The 14,239-nt window shown below is 39.9% G+C and overlaps 1 long non-coding RNA gene across 1 annotated transcript in view; it reads right to left on the reverse strand.

Annotated features, from left to right (window-relative positions):
• Positions 1-4,183: 4,183 nt before the first annotated feature.
• Positions 4,184-14,239, reverse strand: part of LOC108502367 — a 99,263-nt gene continuing 89,207 nt past the window's right edge. Inside the window, exon 5 of the long non-coding RNA XR_001876482.1 lies at positions 4,184-4,401. This is a non-coding gene — a long non-coding RNA (uncharacterized LOC108502367). The remainder of the gene's footprint in view (positions 4,402-14,239) is intronic.

Raw genomic sequence — 14,239 nt, forward strand, 5'->3', positions numbered from 1 at the left:
AAGAGTGTTTAGTAGCCAGAAATAATTACAGTGCTGGTTTTGAGAATATTTATAGTTCTAGCTATAGCCTTTGCTGCCACAGTGGATTTTTTATGACACTTCCTTAGCTAAGCCAAAAACTTGTGAGGCTATTATGGCCCTTGACCAAGCAGACAACATCCTGGATTTGTGTTTTTGTTTGTTCCATACTGTTGAGAGTCATACTTTACAAAGTAAGGGAATACAAAGGTTAGAGTAGTGATGGTGATATTTTTGGTAAAAAAAAAAACGTGGTCATTTCAAAGGTGTCACTCCTGGAAGAAAAACACATTTATAATCTCTGAAAGACATCTCATATTTTCAGTAGCTGGAATCTTCAAGATGCAGCATGGGCATTTGGGTCTGAATCTTTCATCAGTGGAGCTGTGCCATCAGACCTGGGACCCTTCTAACAGTGATCATGACCTGCCATCCAGGCAGAGAAAATGCTCATGGGGAGCATTAAAACAGTCAGACCAGATCAGACCAGAGACATTTTGTCAGCAATGACCAGTATCAAAGATCCTTCAGAAATTCTTCCACATCATGACAACTTATTCTCCTTATACATCTTGGTCCTCCTGCAAGCAGTTTTGGGCACCAAGGAAATCATTGAAACTGTCTTGGGTAGCTAGAGCTAGGATGGCACAGAACTGCTGCTAAATTTATGCCACATAACACAAAATTCCAATAACATTTCTTATCTCCTTATTCTATATGAGCTTGACATTCGGGCATGGTTTGCCAACAGTTACAATAGAACCTTCACAGCTTTTGAAAGCATTCCTACCTACTGCCTAGCACTGTCAATTCTGTTTGTGCTGGAATCTCCACAGGTTTGGATTTTTCTTGTCTTGAGTAAAATTTGGAGCTTTTGATTCAGTTTGGCACCATAAAAGTGAGTATTTCAGTTAAATAACCCCCCAAGGTGCAAATTCAAAATCAAATTAACACGGCATAATAAGTTTCCAAGTGTCAGCTGAACCACAATGACTGCCCACATATTCAATCACAGCCTTGGGCAAAGGTGCAGCAGCTTATTAAAACAGAAGAAGTTTAACTGCGTAGTCTGAGACCACAATAAACCTTCAGAGGAAAACAACAGTGTGAGACAAGAGTCCCAGCACAAACCCCTGAGTGATTAGTCAGTGGACATACACATGATTTTAACATAGAAATCACATCCCCTCCAAGCTTTTTCATTATCATTATTATTTTTCCCAGAAGAGAGTCGATTATTTTAGAGTAGATTGAAAAATGGGACATAGAAGTAGAAATATGTTGTTTTTACCATCAACTTTAATATTACTTTATAGTTGTCTACACCTGTAGATACTACTGTGTATGCTGTACATAAACAAGCCAAAAAAACCCAAAAAAAGCCACAGTCCTTCCTCTGAACCACGTACAGTTTAATACAAAGAGCAGCAAGCAACCCCAATCTGCATCTTTTCTGGCAAGCACTGCAGAAAGCTGTTACAGAAAAAGGAAGGGGAAAACAGAAATCATGAACAAAGCTGCCAAAATCCAGTGCCAGACTCCATTCTATATTTGAGAACCCTCTGACCGAGGCAGACCAGTTGTGAAAAATATGGTACAGAGGTGGCTCTCTGGAAGGTTTAGAAGGCCATATTTATCTCTAGGCTGATGGGAAGGCGAGGGTAGGAAGTCAGTACTACCACATCTTGTTTACTCAAAACATCTGCTTTGACACTGGAGGATATTGTGTTCTGTAGGATGCAGGGGAAAGAGAAAGATGAAGGGGTGCTGCCATTGGAGCTTGGGAAATAATTTCGAAATAAAGGGATTTATTTAGTCATACCTACTTTGTAATTTTTTACCATGCCTCCCCTCATCCTCTGGCTTTCAATGAATTAGAGTGACAATTAGGAGCAACTCCTGGACCACAAACCTGGAAGAATTGATCCCTGAACAAATGAGATTCCTTCAAATAGAACTTGCAACCAAAAGGGGCATTTTAGTGATGTTCATATTGAAACAGAATAATCAACATGCCTTCAATGATTTGTCCCATAGAAACTCAGGAGAAATCCAGGTCCAGACTCAGTCTGGCAAGAGTCTTCTTCAATGCTGTTCTCCGTAGATGCTGATCCAGTGTAAAAGAAAGTTCAGTGTCTACATGCCCTCTTGCCTCAACAGTTCCTCAGCTATCTACTTTTTCTTACTGTCTGAAATAGATGGATAAATTCATCTAATCTGTCTATTGTATTTTTAATGCACTCATTACTGAAGGATTTATTCTAGGCAATATGGCTTGTCTGTCTATGTGCTATTATCTGATCCAACATCCGGAGGCAAAAGTTTTATTAGTCTGAATATAGCCAAGGCTGAGCACACTGCAGTTTCACTCAACTCGCTCTTTTCCTCTGGGATGTATTTGCAGTGACATTTCCCTTCTGATTACCATCATCAAGGAAAGACCTATTGTTTAAACAACAGCTGTAAAAAAATATTAGAGTATTATAATTGAATGTCACCCCAGGATTATGTGCAGGTGCAAAAAGTGTTGTGGCTTTTTCATCATTCTTTATGAACCAAGCTTCCTAAGTTGACCATCAGAACTCAGTCCCTGCATCCTTGAATACAGAGGAAGGGAAGATGACTTACCTCAACAGGTCAGAGACTTCTGATTTGGACAAGATGCTAAGACTTCAGAGGGATCTAGGTGTCACTCCATGCCCCTGTAAAACAAGTACCTCTCCAGCTCTCTCATAGGCCCCCTTTAGGTACTGAAAGGTGCTATAAGATCTTCTCAGAGCTTTCTCTTCTCCAAGGTGAACAGCCCCAACTCTCCCAGTCTGCCTTCACAGCAGAGGTACTCTAGCTCCCTGATCATTTCTGTGGCCCTCTTTCTCATGAGCCAATGCCCTCAAGCCCTTCTCCCCAGGGTTAGTCTCAATCCATTCTCCACCCAGCCTGTATTTGTGCTTGAGACTGCCCTGACCTAAGTGCAGGATCTTGCACTTGACCTTGCTGAACTTCATGATCTTCATGGGTCCCATTACTCACACCTGTCCAGGTCCCTCCAGATGGCACCCCTTCCCTCCAGTGAGTCAACTGTACCACACAGCTTGATGGCATCCACAAACTTGCTGAGGGTGCCCTCAATCCCACTGGCTATGTCACCAACAGAGATGTCAAACAGCACTGGTCCCAATACTGACCTCCGAGGATGCCACTCACCACTGGTCTCCACCTGGACACTGAGACATAAGCCACAGCTCTTTGAGTACAGCCATCCAGCCCATTCCTTATCCACTGAGTGGTCCATCTGTCAAATCCATATCTCTTCAGAGACAAGGATGTTTTGTGAGACAGTGTCAAATTCTTTGCACAAATCCAGGTAGATGGTGTCTAGAAGGCCACCAGATTTGTCAGGCACAATTGGGTCTGAATCTTTCAAGCACAATTTGGCTGTCACCAATCACCTCCCTATTTTCCGTGTGCCTTGTCATAGTTTCCAGGAGGATCAGCTCCATGGTCTTGTATGGGCATCAAGGTAAGACTGAATGGCCTGTAATTCCCTGTGTCTTACTTATTTTCTTTTTTAAAATTGGGGGTTATAATTTATTTACCTATATACCTTTCATAGCTACAAGCAGTCTGTGCTGGTTTAAGAGTTAACCAGCAGGGGAAATGAACCCAACTCAAAGGAGAGATTATAAGTCAGAATAACAATTTATTAAAATAATACAGTAAGTACAGTCATACAAACAAACAATTGGTCTTAACCCACAAAACCCAAATGTACAACCCAGTACCCTGGGGCATGAACAAAGTGGCGTTCCTTGGGCCCCGCTTGAGTCCAAAGTAAAGGGAGAGGGGAAAAAACCTGCTGGTGGGAGAGCTGTTGCAGTCTGGTCAAAAGTGGTGATTGCAGTCCAGCTGAGGTTGAGAGCGATGAGCTGCAGTCTTCCTCTGGATCCCACGAGTGGTTAAAAATGTTCCAAGACTCCAAGATTATATATCCTCCAGTTCAGGCAGGGATGCTCAATACTTCCCTCAAGGCGGGGAGTTCCACAAAGGGTGTGAGGACAAGAGCATCCTCCTATCTCACAGGCCTCTTAACACCTAGTTTATAGCCTGAGGAGTCAGGCTCTATGGGCAGAGGGTGCGAATAGTCTATTGACAACAGTTTCTGGGAAATGGCATGGAAGGCTATAGAATACACAGTTTTGGGTTACACCCATACCATGATGAACTGGTCTCAGTTGTCCTAACTAGGACACAGTCATTCATTAAACTTCCCAGTGTTGGCCTTGTACCTTGTCAGACTTCTTTATTCTGAAGTCCATAAATCCAGGGTGCCTTCTCTTCTCCTTATCAAACACATAAACCACTTCCACTCACTGCTTTTGAGACCTGCAGCAAAACCAAAAGAATTCATCTAGAGACAGCAGATAGGATGGTATATGAAGTGTTCATCAAAGAGGGTTAAGGTGTGGAAACAGAGGTAGAAGTTAGCATTATTTACATGGATAACTCTTCAGGGACGTCCAGTGCATTGCCTACGAGAGCAGCTGTGTTAAGCTCTCTAATGTCTAAGTGGCAACTGGGATATGTTTACACAAAATTGCGGTATTAACCAAATAAGCCCTCTGTTTCCTCTTCTTCTTCCTCCTTTAAGAAGGGAAGCCTGAGCTAGTGCCAATTTCTTCTGGAATTCATAAAAGAAACAAAGCAGTTCTGCAGTTGAAATTTCTAGTTGTGTGACATTTCTATCGGCAAACCAGGGCAGGACACCAGGGATCATGCTTAGCCTAGCAGGGATTTCTTCTTAAATATTTAGTTCCTTTTTTAGAACTTGAAATAGTTCCATCAATCCAATCCTGATATTGGAACATTCTTAAAACTTACTAAATACCAATCTTAGATTTTTGTTTTGAGTGGCTGTCAATTTATCCAAGATGGAGGTGCAAGGCACCTGCACCTTAAAACACTTGTCACAGCATCCTACAAAACCAGGGTGTTCTCACCCCCAGCTTCTGAGAATTTCTTGCTTAGTCTTTAGCACTGAGTCTAAGCTTCATCTGCTTTTTTGTCCAATTCAAAGTCATGACAGAGTGGTTTCAATGTGATTATTTTCCAAGGAGTTAAAAAATTTTTCAGAGTTCACATCAAAGTCCATGGAAAGAGCAGATTGTGCAATCAGATTAAATGATATAAAGGCCCCTTCTGGTCTTAAAATTTGCATTTGCTAGAAATTGTCAGCTGTAAGTCAAATATCACAACAGAACTGTTCAGGTGAAGACTAGAAGTGAATTTGTAGGTCATCAAGGTAGACAAGTCAGGGGTTTATATAAATTAAAATTAATTTTAAAGTTGGTCCAGAAGGTGACCAACTGCATGACTTGTGAGGGAACACCTCAGGTCATGTGCTTGCCCATTGCTCTTTCTGTCTAAGTGGGAATTTAACCCAAAATTAGTAAAGTAATGTAAATAGTGTGTAAAATAAGCAAGTTGTAGAATGGTGCCTATGGTTAATAGGAATATACAAACACACAAGGATGCAGTTCCAGGCTAAAGAATGAAAGGAAACACACATAAAAAGTTTCTGCCCTGTTACTTTGAGTTGAGCTATATTTAAAACAACTAGTGACACTATTCATCTTCAGGAAGAATCAGGAGATGGGTTAATGGAGGAAATTAATGTCCATCAGGCAAAGGCCAGGAGTTTCCTTTTGCTTAAGCACAGCTGAGAAAATATCATGGTAGTGTTATCTTTCATACAAGCAAACAGCTCTGAGAGTGACCGACTCTTCATTCAGAAACCAGCTGCCTGTGGAAACTATCTGTCTGTCTGCAGATTTTCTATGCACTTTAGCACTTCCCAGTGTAAATTAAGGATGTTCAAATCAATAATAATACTGATATTATCACAAGAAGTGACAAAACTATGATTTTCAACTAAATAAGTTAAACCTGCATAGAAACAGCTACACTATATTATTTGTAGGAATTAGGACAAACGGCAGTTCTGTGTGGTGCTTTTGCTAAGTCTCATGATAGGCATCTTTACCCAGCTGAGAAAAAGGCAGACTTCCTTGAGTTAATCTCACGCTCAAAGGATAAAGATCCCAAAAGAAACCCTACCAGAAACAGCCACAATTGTCACAGGAATAGAGGAGACATACAGAAGTTGCTACAAAGGCTGTGTTTTGCTTAAGATTTTAGGCACAGGAATGTAATCTTTGAAGAAAACATCTCTCTTGGAAGTAAACAGTCAAAACAAAGATAGCCATAATAATAAAAATGTCTTTGACCGTGGTAATTTGCAGATGCTGGTAAAGAGAAATCTATTTTCAGGAAAGGGAGGTGACAAAAGAAGGGCATGGAAAATCTTTCATGTGGAAAGAGATTGAAATGAACACGTGCATGAGAAAGGAAAAGAACAAAGGGCACTCAACCAAATTAAAAGGTAGGATATGCAAAACCACTCAAAGAACTACCACTTTTCATACCATGGGCAATCAAACCGTGGGATCCAAGCTTACAAGTTTTCCTTGAGACCTAAAATGCAAAGGCCCCACTTGACTGGACATTTATATGACTAACAATAATAATTGGAATTGCATAATACTGAGGAGTAGTGAATTTTGGAAAGACTATTAAATGCCCTATTTTGGGGATGAAGCTGATCTCTTCTTTAACAGCAGACAAGTTCTCTGTGTCTTCATTTTCGTAGCACAGGTCGAGAGTGCAGATTATTTCACACTGGCCTACTGAAAGCATTTTCCATAGCTACCTTGACTATAAAGCATTTTGGACTAATCACTACCACTGTGCAAATATTTTTTGATTCACTAGCACTTCTGAAGCCATTACAGAAATAATTTTTTTTTAACCATCTTCCAATCCAAATTTATTCTGGTCCCAAGCAGCTTTTTCTAATAAAATCTTAGAACTTCTAAGAATTTCTCAATGAGAAATCAATTCAATTCAAGAGAAATAAAAGCAGTTTGAAAATGTCACCCAAAAAATAGTATTAAAAAAATCATATTTTCTTAGTTCATTATAGTCTGCAACTCAGAAAAGTTGAGGGAAGTTAAAGAACAGTTTGGCACTTCCCAAATAATAGTTTTTTTTCTGGACTTCTTGCTAGCTGGAGAAAAAGAAAACCTTGTATCTGATCCCAGATGTGAACAACTACATTTCAGTCCACCTGTAAGGAACCTTTGAAGGGCTGCATGAGCTCAAAAATATGAAAAGAAAAATGCATGAATATGGAGCAGCACAGATCTCTGTCCTATACCTATACCAGGGGCAAAAAAAAAGTCATCTGCTGACCAACAAATCTGATAATTCTTCGTCCAGTCTCCTACTAACACTAATCTACTGAAGAATTAACTTTCCTGTGCTGTATACAACCTTTCCAGGCTGCTATGGAGATGACATCTGGGATGTCAGTTTAGCTTATTGGGATCCTGTAATGTCAGAGACAGTTGTTTGGTTGGTTGTTTTTTAGCTGGGATCATTACATGGCTCTGGGAAAAACAGTTCATAGAGCAGGGATTTGGACTGGGCAAAGCTAGGGAATATTTTTAGAATTAACATCTTTTGTACCCAATGATATTCGTCATATATTTTTAGCTCCATTAAACCTTAAGGAGGAAAACAGGAGTGTCTCTACACGTATAGCATAGAGTCCTATGAACTTTTTTCTGATTGTTTGGATTTTATTAGTGCAGAAGAGAGAGTAGTCTCTCCATGTTTAAAGTGTTAGGCAGCACCCAAAAACTTTGAGCCTATGCATCAAAACTGCCTTCACAATTCTTCATTTGCTTTAAGGTACAGTCTTCATTTGCAAGAACCTTTTTAACCAGTTCATTTCATATCAAAGACATACAACAAAACTAGCAGGCCTGTTAGTGCTGGTTGAAGCGTATCAGTTTTTCTGATCCTTCTTGCCTAAACTGAATATAAATAAGTAGAATTATACCATAGTTTTTTCTGCTTCATTTTTTACCCTGAGTTGGTATTGAGTTTTGGCATCCAGTAGAATAACATCTAACAATATCCAAAAAACATAAAATACTTGAATTGCACTATTCAAAATACAAAAAGTTCTTATTTCCTTTAGTGAGATGTTACTATATATACGAATTTATATGTATATATAAACACAGCCTCACACACATTTATATAGTAATCTTCCTTCACAAAAAAAAAAAAAATTAACTATTTCATTTTTGATGATAAACAAAAATTAGGTCAAACTCGTTAGCCGCTATCAGACATGCAAGGGCTAGTTCCTACTGCTGCTCCTCAATTAAAACCATGCATGTTATCAGTTCCCAGGTTATAAGTGGATCTTTTTGCATTTCCACATACCAGCTCTCTTTGCCACCCCAAGCAGGTAAGCACATTGCCACCAATGGTGGAAAGGACTTTATTTCCTCTGTCTTATTTAGTCAGTAAACTCTTTGACTCCTTCACTCAGCAGCCAAGCACGACCCTGACCCAGTGCTGCAGTGCCAAGAGGGGAGCCAAGATGTGAGCAGAAGGGAACTGAGCAGACCTGGTATGTGCTGGGCTAGCACAGACTGATGCCTACAGGACCCTTCCCTGTCATTTCATTGCCCATTCTGGTCATATGTCTTTTGAGGCAGGCAGGAATGGTTTTGCATAAGATCAGGGAATGTTTGAGGCATCTGGTGAATAATAGTGACAGCACAGTAATTTCAGAAAACTTGCACCTTCAAAATTTTTTTTTTCAAATTTAGTTTCTTTTTTAAAAGCAGATTTGTAAGATTAGTCCTAGGTTTAGTCTCTCTATATTATTCAAGAGAACATATATCTGGTGATTGCTCCTAGGTAATCATTACAATTCTCTGAACATTAAATGCCTTGCCTCAACCCAGTAATAAAATTAAATTCAACATGTGTCACCAGAATATACCTTTGAAAATAAACAACAGGGTTGAAGATTTAATGTATTCTTTACAGCAATGAATACTAGTGCTTTAGAGATTTAACTATTAGTTTGAACATATTAAAAATATCGAAGTGGCGTCCTTGGAGTGAGAAGGGAAAAGGCAGATATCATTACCTTTTTGGAATCACTCCTGAAAATCCATGAGGTTTTGTCTTTCAAGTGTCAAAGAGGTTTTTGGAAATGGCTGGTCTCATGGCAGAAACCACAGCTTTGGAAAGAGCTGGAGCTCTTCAAGATATGAAAGTCCCAGCTGCTCATGGCCCTGTGTAGTCAGAGCTGCTACCCCATAGCAGAGGCACCAGAAGGTGTGGGGTGAATGTCACCCTCAGCCAGCAGAATCCTTGAGTCCCCTGGCAGCAGTTCCCACTGAACCAACCAAGTGCTCACCAAAGCAAAGTGTGCTTATGAACAGGGCATGGATGCAGAAAGCTGCAGTCACCTCCAACCACACCAGATAAGGGCTCACTGGGAAGCTTTACTGTGCCTCACATCACTCACGTGTTTCTGAAAAGGATGGCTCCTAGAAAATGGATTAAGGTGCTTCTTGATAACATCGCTTCCCCCATTTCAGCTCTGGCCTGGAGGCATTAGGGATATGCAGTGTTTTTGCTCTTTTACAAAAAACACTTGCGCAACCAAATTTCTGCTTTACAATTTGGAAGAAGCATTTGGCTGCTGTGACTAGGTTACAGCCAGGGTGTGCATGGTGAGGGCAGTAAAAGTGTGGTACAGAAAAGGTTTATGATGGAATTAATGTGGTGGAAAAGCGGGATGAGCAATTTTTTTTTGTAGCCTTGTACAGATGCTAACGTCATCTGATTTTAAATACGGCACACATGCTTTATCCTCTTCTACTTCTGTATTTGCTTTAGTTACATCAAATACATGTTATTAAGGCCACGATTATGCTTGGTGATGTCAGATAAAGCATTGGTGTGTCATTGCTTCTAAATCTGTCTGTCTTTTAGTAACTGGGTATCAGGTGTACTGGGCCAATTTCAGGGCCCTCCTGAGCCCTGCCTGTCCTCCTCACAGATCCAACATCACTCTCAGTACCAAAATACTGTATTAAGAACAATGAACAAAAGGAAGCCTGACCAAGAAGGTTCTTTATCAAGAAGGTTCTTTATCAAGAAGATTCTTTATCAGGAGATGTGCACATCAGGATTCCCAGATAGCACTCTTATTGGCAGCTATTTCTGCAAGGTTAAAGCTGAAAGACAGTAGAGCAAGTTATGTAGGTACAAGAGAGGAAGAGAAAAAATCAAACTAAACCAACATTAGAGATGGTGTTTTCCAAGTTTGTGAAGACCCTTTGTGAACTCTGGATGCCTCAAACCAAAGGGATCTGCGTCCGCTTCAGGGGACTTGCAGCCGTGCCTGCTTAACCTGATGTGCAGGCTGACCTGGAGTTACCTCTGGTGGGAAACAAAAGATAACCATCCCAACTTATGTAGCTGGTTAAGGATCATAATCCCATCTCATGGATCAAGCACATGGGCGGGGAAGGCTGTGATGAGCAGCTAGAGGGCTGCCTTACTCTCACCAGGAACAGTCATTTTTCCGGGGGACATTGCATGGTGCTGCTTGTTAAAATATCTGTACTCCAGTACCTCAGTAATGACTGACAGGCACAACAATTGTGAATGGTCATTCCTTACCCATCAGCCTTAAAATACATATTTTTCTTTAAAAACTGATTAAACTGTTTAGAAGCACTAGGGGTAAACATAGATTTAAGTAGTTTAAATCATATTTTAATTTGAATCTATTTTCTGCAAGAACTTGTGTTATATTTTTGCTTGTTTTCTGCATCAATTAGACTTGAGGTGAGGAAAAATTACAAACTTTTGCTAAATTTCTCTGTTACAGAGCTCAGTTCAATGCTCAGCTCAGCTATGTCTGAACTGTATGATAACGATGGCAGCATTCAAGTCCTCTAGTATTTAAAGGGTATTTCATCTGTCAATGAAGGGAGGGAAATCTTAATTTTTAAAAGGCTGTCTTTTCCTCACTCCACCTGATTCATCATCTTGCTATACTCTGCTTAATAATGAGACTATTTTCTATAGAAAGCAGAAGCAACATTATTATATTTTTGTCAAAACCCAATCACTTTTTTTATTATTACATAGGCTTCAGCTGCCTGTTTGAAACATCTTTGCAGAGAGCAGATATCTGTTATAATTCACTATAACACCAGGTAATTCCTATTCAGAATATGTGATTTATAGGTAAGAGATCTGACAGCCTGTTGGACTAGGAAGAATCCAGACTAAATTCAGCAGAGGTTGAGCAAATTGTTAACTTATGGGACTGTTTCCTTCTCTACTTCTCTCTATTCAGTTATTACTTTCTTTTATTTTTTCTCTTATTGTTGCGACTTTCCCTCTTTCTTATTGTAAGTTCCTTAAATCAGGGATCAAGTCTTTCTAGCAGTTAAGAGTGCCTGACCCATCAACACCTGGAATCCCCATGAGTCTACTCAATGCTATCAAAATCATGGAGCTGTAATACCACCCCCTGCCACACCAGTAGTGTATGTTATTAAAAGCTTTCAAAATGCCTTAAAAAGGAACAAAGGGAGGAATGGACCACAGAAACCCACCACAGACTGCCCATTAGGCTGGCTTGGAATACACTAGTGCTCTAATGTGCAACAGCCATTGAGCCCTGTTTGCCTCCTGTAAGAAGAAAAAGGCAGCACTTCTTCCTGAAGACAACCCAGTGCAAGAAACACTCCTCAGAAAGTCCACACGCACTAAAGTGATTTGTTTCAGCTGCCACCCATGACTGCTTTTGCTAGAACAAGGGCATGTTCTCCACTTCTACAAGTAGCTCTGACTCATCATAGGCATTAAAACACAATGAGTAACATGCAAAAAAAAGAAAAAATCCAAAGCCTACATTTACATATATTGCACTCACTGAACTGTGCTCACTTATTTGTGTACTGACCAAGATCCTTTTTCCTGAGGTAGGCACGGGGGCAAAGAGATGACATAGCAGAGAAGGGCAGGTCAGAGCTAAACTCCAGCAGGTGCTTTGAATGCAGTGAAAATGAAAACTCCTTGCAAGACTCAGCTAATTTACCAGAACCCTCTTTTAGTAGACTACCAAATCATCTATTCCAAAAATATTGACCTGTTCTGCCCCAGTGCTCTGGAACAATATATCTTCAGTCATTTTTTAAGAATTTGTAGCATGTGGGAAGTTTTTCTTTGTTTGTCCTGTTCTGATGCTTTCAATCAGATTCATAATGCCTCATTTTAGGGAGGAAAAAAAACAAAAACAAAAAAACCCAACCAAACAAAAAGTATCCAGCCCACAGAGAATGTATTTAATGGAACTAAAAGGAAACTTTTTCAAAATTCCCCTGAGAAAACTGCAGAATACTGTTTTACTCCTATTTGGAATGAGACAAACCCTGTAGATCATTCCTGAAAAAAAATCCCTTCTCAGCCATACTGCCAGGCACAGTGGACATCGCTCCAGTTATGCAGGAGTCACTTGATAAAGGACGTGAATTCACACTCTGGATTTCTTCATCTCTTTCAGCCATCAGCAGAATTATGGCCACATGCCCAAGCAACACCAGGCAGCTGTTCAGAAGTGGAAAAATATATCGGTGCTTAACAGAAGAAATAAAATTGATGGACTATCAGAAGCCAGTCATAATTGCTTTGTATTAATACCTCTGCTTTCTCTGTAATTGCCATTAGTGACTCCACTTGGTCCCAGACCCAGCCCCAGTCCTGCATCTTTCTGTAAGGTGGTACTTCTAGCAAGATGTCAGATTTCACTCTTCTATAATGCTGGAAAACTGGGATGCAGGCAGTCCTCGGGCTCTCAAATTGAGCAGAAACAAGGCTTGCATCTTTGGTTGGATCATGACAGCCAGACAGTGACTTTTTTTTCTTTTATGTTTTTTGATCCTGGCAAATTAGCTTACATGCAATAGGGAATAATATTTTCAATTTTGGCTACTGTAGGGTGTGGAGTCACACACTGTGTTAAAACTGCATAATGAAAATGATCATCAGAATTATTTTAAACAGATTAAGCTATTGCCAATCACTAATTCTCTCTGAATTGAACAAAGCTTTAGTAACCCCTTTGAAAGAGCAAAGGGGTTCAAAATCCTCCATCATTTCCTTGAGTAACTTAAACAAAATCTGAGCTGGAAGAGAAGGATGTTGCAAAAAGACACCTCTTCATATAAGCAGAAAAGACTTGAATGGGTTAAGCCATATCTGGCTGAGTCCCAACAGACATAAAAATCACCTGTGCCTGCTCTGAAATAAATCAGTGTCCTTTTCTGCTGCTGCCGTTGTCTGGAAATAATGCAAATGCAATGGGCCTGCAGTGACATTGTGCCGCACTCGAAGGATACACATAATAAATTGTCCCCTAATACTGTTAAAGAGACATTTTCGTCTTACTCAGTAGCTTTTGAGGTTGAACTGTGCTACTTACTCGTTGAGGATTGTGATATGGTGTCATGTCATTCTGCTTTATTATTCGTTTAGCCTCTTACTGCTTATATGCACATTTGTTTCTTGAGTTTAAAAATGCGTTTTACTGCTTACAGTCAATGATAGCGTGTTTGCTGGCATGCAGGAAAAAAGCAGGGAGTTTTCTTTCTATTTTGTTGCTGTTGTTTTAGTCATTTCTCTCCAGTAGCAGCTGGAACACATCGTAGATTCATATGATTTGGTTCTACTGCATTCATCATTTGGAAAAATGCACAGCTGTGTTAAAGGAAGACAGAAAGAATTTGTCTGCCCAGCAGGAGGCTATTGCTGTTCCATAATTGTTTGCTAAAAGGAAGCTGGAATAAAAATAGAGGTAAATGGGTATCGGTGTCAATCCAATCCATCAAAATGAGTTTAACTGACTGGGGAGTCACAGCTAAGTGGCTGGATGCAAAAGCTGGTGAACCCAAGATGAAAGAAAACAATTAACCACTTCAAATATTTTACATCTTTAAAATTACATCTGATTGCATCATCTTCTGCACACACAAAAAATTAGTAGAGCTATCAGCAAGGCATTTCCTAATATCCAGCGAATAAAGTCAAGTAAGAACCATATAAGGGCAGTGATAAGCAAAAGTTTAAACTACAGAGCATAGTTATACTTGGTTTTATTTTGGTTGGTTTTGTCATTAAGTTTCCTAAATGCCCAGTTCTGTCCCAAAATGGAAAGAGAAGAGAAGAGAAGAGAAGAGAAGAGAAGAGAAGAGAAGAGAAGAGAAGAGAAGAG

Source organism: Lepidothrix coronata, unplaced genomic scaffold, assembly GCF_001604755.1.
Source record: "Lepidothrix coronata isolate B3197 unplaced genomic scaffold, Lepidothrix_coronata-1.0 Scaffold117, whole genome shotgun sequence".
Taxonomy (NCBI): Eukaryota; Metazoa; Chordata; class Aves; order Passeriformes; family Pipridae; genus Lepidothrix; species Lepidothrix coronata.